Here is a 6,000-nt window from a genome sequence, read left to right as displayed (position 1 = left end):
CGTGAGACGGTAATATCATATAAATCTTCAAACCTAGAGATATGAGTTGTTGACTATGAGTTGGTTATTCATTGATTGCACGAAAACGCATTGGTAACTCGATGTCATAAAACGTGCCTTTGTGAATAATTCAACAAGTAGTTAGTACAAGCATATCAGTCGAAGTTTATCTGTTCCTTCTAGAAATAGAAGCGATATCTGGGCCCCTCGATGATTTGGTTTTGACCTATGTACCGGGCCCGGTCAAAACCTAATTGATGTGTTCAATTTAGTTCTATGTCGAAACAAATCAGAGATCGAGAAACAAATGCTGGACAATAAGTAAGACCATGTTCCATGTATTTGTCCGGCTGATATCATGAGAACAGAGGATTATATGATCACTTATCTTAAATGGCGTATCATCATCATCTCAGTTCCGAGAGACTTTGAAAGAGCTACGATTGCTAGTCGGAGTTTGAAGTCATATTTGCAAATATAGTTATTAGACTTATCCAAGTGGGAGACTGTTGGATATAGTGTCTAAGTCCATAACTTTATTTGGTATGTACTTGACCCGACCCGGCATGGTCCATTTGGGTTGCATGGCATTGCAATACTTGGATAGACTAAATGAGAGAATAAGGCACTTATGATTATTAATATATTATAAGTTCTAATATATTGATAATAGTATTATTTAATTAGTATTGATCAAGTATTAATCTAGTATTAATTTGGTGATCAAAGTGAGACTAATTAAATATATATAGGGTTGATTATGACAATCATCAATTCTTTTATGGTGGATTAATGATCCATGGTTTATGGGTTTGGTTATAACCATATGGAGCTCCATGGATAGTCCATGGGAGTTACAAACCCATGGGTCATGAGAAATCAAGAGTCATGACAATTAAGGGCATTCATGTGTAAACCCTAATTGTGACAACACTATAAAAGGAACCCTATGGCTAGCAAAATCGTGACCTAGTGTTACTAGAGAGGGCATAACCGATTTTGAGTGCTAGAAGTATTCTCTCAAGTTATTCCAAGTCTTGTGGTGTTGTGTGAAGCATTTGAGGCACAACATTTGGGGTGCTAGGCTCACAAAGTCTCGAAGGAATCCAAACAACAACAAGGTATGTATTTCTACTAGTTTTATGTTCTATGTAATCCCCATGCCATGCTAGTTAGGAAATAACCTTGAAAAGAAATTTGCATGTATATAGAGAAAACATAGATTCAAGGTTATTAGGGTTGCATGTACACTTAGGAAGTGTTAGAATGCTAAAAAACCCATCAAAATACTGCCTCCATCTTTTCTATCCTGCAGGATAGACTAACGGCTCTTTCCGTGTCGTAGAAGGATTGAGGTTTGCAGCCCAAGAAATCCTTGTATGAACGAGACCTTGAATTATTTAGGTTCACAGCTGGAGTGCCATCACCATTTCCACTGTTACCAGTGTTGTCATTCTAGGCAACCTCATATGCGGCTAAGGTTTTAGCAATCCCTTGCGTAAGCAGGGTCTGCATTAGAGTAGGATCCATTTGAAATGGTGGGTTTATAGTGGTTGCGCCTGGAGTTCCTCCGACGTTTGGAGTTTCTCCCAAATTTTGAGTTACTGCTGATGCACCTCTTCGATTACCTCGGGGGGTTAGTGGTGGACGAACTCGTGGTTCCTTTTGTGGGGCCATCGTCGTAATTTTTTTGTGCGAACATGTTAGGTTGTTTTACACTATGTAGTCACAAACAAGTTGTATTTTACGATAGTGTATTATAACTTGTTCCTAAAATCTTACAGATTTCCAAATTATAGAATGAGAGTTTTTAACCGATGTTTTTAGCTGAGTAATGATAGTATGTTACAAGCAATACATGTAATAGGTTTTAACATTTAACAAATACTGAAAGTAGTTTTATATATTAGAATTGTTTTGTTTTTGGTTACAAAGGTTACAAAAGTACCAACCATGTAAGGTTAGAAATGGAAAAGCTTTACAAAATAACAATTTCTAAACAGGCAGCGATAACACACTCTCAGTACAATAGCTATTCCACAAAAATCCTAACCCTACCCTAGGGCACACACCACCTTAGATGAATGTATACCACCCTAAGCGAGAAATCAAGTAGCATACCAGTTCATCAAACTGCTCCTAAAGCTGGCGTCGCTCCTACGTAGCAATGGTTGCTATGTGCTCGGCTGCATCCAACCAACTCTCAGCAATTTGGGTGTGGTACGCTAGTACTTTATAATGGGCACTCATAGTGTTCACCTCGGTACAACTAGCACCCATGCAATGATAAAGGGTCTGGATGGATTTCGAATCATCCTTCTCCTCCTATTCGATCCTTTCAACTCGCCACTCAATCACCCTAGAGGTAGCACTTGAAGTTCTAACAAAATCCTCTAGAGACTAGACTCGGTTCGCTAATCTTTCATCCTGAGTCATTAGGCGAGGAATCAGGTGCGTCCTCGGGATTATCCCTGGATGGTGCACGTGGCGGAGCCTGAGAAGACTCGCCCCTCTCAATTCATGGAGGATCATCGGTAATCCTCGTCTTGCTAAGCATAACGGTAAAACCGAGTTGGTTCAAGGGGTGAAGTCGGTATCCTTTTCCGAACACTAATAGATCGGGAAATGCAAGAGAAAGTGTCTAGGTGAGACACTGGAGGAACACTCATCCCCGGAGTCCTCGTTAACAAGGGACTCTTGCCATGACGGTGGTATGACTAATAAAACGGCCTAGGTGGAGAGGGTGATGGAGTAGGGATAAGCTTCTCATCAGTGAGGCCCTCCTCGCCCTCTACTGGACCGTCATCGTCCAACTCATCCTGTGCGTCCTCAATTATACCCTCATCATCGGACTCTACGACCTCCTATGGATCGTCTTCATCTTCATCTTCCGAAGGGCCTTCCTCTTCAACCTATGAAGGGTCTTCCTATTCGGCGGGGTCAGCCGGGGCATTTCTAGGGAAATATGGGTCTCCAACTAAGTGCATCGGGGCCTCGTGAAGATCCTGGAGATCTGTAGGGTCAATCCCGACTCGATGGTCATCGACCATCTGCTTCAAGGGGTTGGAAAATTTTTAAGTATGTTAGAGATGAGTTTTGGATGTATAAGTTTTTTAAAACTGTGTAAGTGTTTTAAAGTTGGCATAGGGATTCTAAGGTACTAAGTATCTACAACGAATATTGAGAACATCTTTCAATGTCTAAAACTCTCGACCATTGTAGTCTGTCAAACTCTTCGCTCAACGTTGGTTGTTCACCGGACCACCATAAATAACATAGGCGTATATTCCAGGTTTATTTATGGTATGACTTATGTACGATACTAACCTTAGTTTAGGCGTTTGAACTAAAGAGTTGAGTTGGTAGTTTTAGTTGAACGTATGTTAGAATTCTTATTAAGTGTTCTCATCATGGGTCAGAGTATATATATATATATATATATATATATATATATTATTGTTAGTGATGTTTGTAGTATTATTAGTTTTTGTTTTATACTCCAAGACTACCAAACACGGATGAGGGCCAGACAGGAAGCACCAAAGGGCAAGATTATTTTAGCAATTAAGCCATTTTGAAATCCAGCAACCTAAACAACCCTTCAAACCAGGTACCTCTCCTGTGAGTAGTCGAGAAGTAGTGTAATCATTACTAATACTTTTATTAGGAGCCTGAAGCTATAGTTGTGTTTTCTCTTTTGAGGATACGAGTTCTCTATAGTCAATTTAGCTCTGATACCAATTTGTAGCACCCCGACAGAGGCGACGTGACATGCTGCATTGTGCAACTTAGTTCATGGATCACAAGCAAATTGAATATACATCACAAGTACCACAATAACAACACATAAACTATATTCCACTTTAAAATTAGAATACATGGTTCATATAGATAATAATAATAAGTTCATGAATTTGCTTTAACATATAGACCGATATAACAAAAACTAGAGGAAACTAGATTGCCCGGAATCCATGACTATCTCTTCTCCTAAAAGTTGGTTCAGTAATCTCCTGAGAATACATGTAGTTTAAGAGTTAACACAAAGGTTGGTGAGAGTTACAGGTTTCCTGCTAGTAATAATGATACTTTTAAAAAGCTTGAAAAATATTTTTTTTGTAGTTAAAAACCATATTTGATAAAAAGAGAAACCGAATCCGTGGTTTCAAGATAAATAATCCATTAATGCTTATAGTGATTCCTATAACCGACCTATGAGACTAGATATAACCCCTTACGACGCTTCATTAGACGTTGTGGATATAAACTGAAGATAATTATCACCCGCTTCGATTGATCCGTCGAGGTTGTAGCTAGCAACCGCAGGTAGGGGTGTCAACTCGTATAGATCTATACATACGTATCTCGCTCCGAGGATTAACGGTTATCGCCGAGTGGGTATACTTAAGTGGTTAAAGTTAAGTAATGAACAATGTCTCACTATAAAGGCTATTAACTAAGGTATACTATAAAGTTTCACTATAAAAGTCGAGTAAGTTCGATATATCCGTAAAAACATAAATTACTCGCTTAAAATAAATAGTATATTTCTTAAGTGCATGAATAGATTCAAAGATATAAGTGTTATAATTTATCATATCCATTTAACATATGTATGAATCTAGGCATGATATAGGTAAAATAATGCAAAGTTGATAAACATTTGTAACAAATATTTCATTGACATACATTATTTCATAAAATCATAATATTCTTATGATATATAATTTATGACATGCTATAAAATCATGAAGTCCTATAATAAAATGATATGTTATCTTTTCTAGTGGTAACATTTATTAAACCACTATAACATGTGCATATCATGATAAACAAATCTATGATATAATACTTAGATAAAATATCGTTTATGTTAGATATGAATTTTTTAATGCATTTTTCATAATCATATACATGTTTCACAAGTATTCTCCCACAAAATAATAAAACATTAAAAAGGGGCCGTAAACACTCACTTTTGTAGTGTGAACTAGGTTCGTTCGTGTGAAACTTGTCGTGAGAAACCGCTATGTGTCGCTCTCTGCGTTTAAAATAAACCACAAATACTTTTGTTACCTAATTAACCAAAAGGGAGTTTTTGGTATTATTTAACAAGTGTGACGGTGGTTTTGTAAATTAATTAACCATAAAGACTGATTTGTAAAAATCAGTCAATAAGGGGATGATTTTGCAAACTTATTTCCAAAGGAGGGGCTGTTTTGATTAATCTAAATCAAAGTTTGAATGTTAGACTTATTTTGTAAACAAATATCCATGGAGGGTTGAAAGTGTTTATTTTAATTCAAAGTTTGGAGGAGGGGCTGGTTTGTAAAAAAATCACAAGTTAAGGGTTAGTTTTAATTAAGAATAAAATGAGTTTGAATAGTGTTCTCCTTCTTCTGGTTCATTCCCACACAAAAGAAAAAAAAAAAACGATATGGGTCTCGTTCTTGGCTGACTTACGAACAAAGGAAACAACGAAACTAAGGTGGAGATGGTGGATTCTTATAGTGGCAGCAGAAGGTGGTGGTTGGTCGAAATCTTCATGACAACAACAATGGTGGTGGTGATGGGTTGCTTGCGGTGGTAGCGTCCTGCTGCCTCCGTTTCTTTTTTTGTTTTTGCGAGAACGAGAGAGAGGGAAGGGAGGAGCTAGAGGTGGCATCTTGCTTGACAGAAAACAGGTGAAGAATGGTGGTGGAGCTCGACCAAAACAGTGGCTAAAGGAGGTGGGGCTACGGTGGTTTCTTGATGGTGAAGTGGTGGTTTTTGGTGGAGCTTTAAACCAAGAAAGAGAGAGATATTAAGTGAGAGCAAGAAAGTGAAGAGAACTGTCTTTTATAGTGAGAATGAGGATGCTAATGGTTCCATTTTATAACCAAGGAACACAAGCAAGAAGGTGGAGGGTGGTGATGTACGTGTGCATGGTCCAAGAGGAACAAAACAAAGATATAAGTTTCTTTCACCTTAATGTGCATGGTTCTTCTTGATTAAGGTAAA

This window comes from Lactuca virosa, chromosome 4 (genome assembly GCF_052849685.1).
Source record: "Lactuca virosa cultivar CGN04683 chromosome 4, Lactuca_virosa_CGN04683_v6, whole genome shotgun sequence".
Taxonomy (NCBI): domain Eukaryota; kingdom Viridiplantae; phylum Streptophyta; class Magnoliopsida; order Asterales; family Asteraceae; genus Lactuca; species Lactuca virosa.
This window is presented reverse-complemented; position numbering follows the sequence as displayed.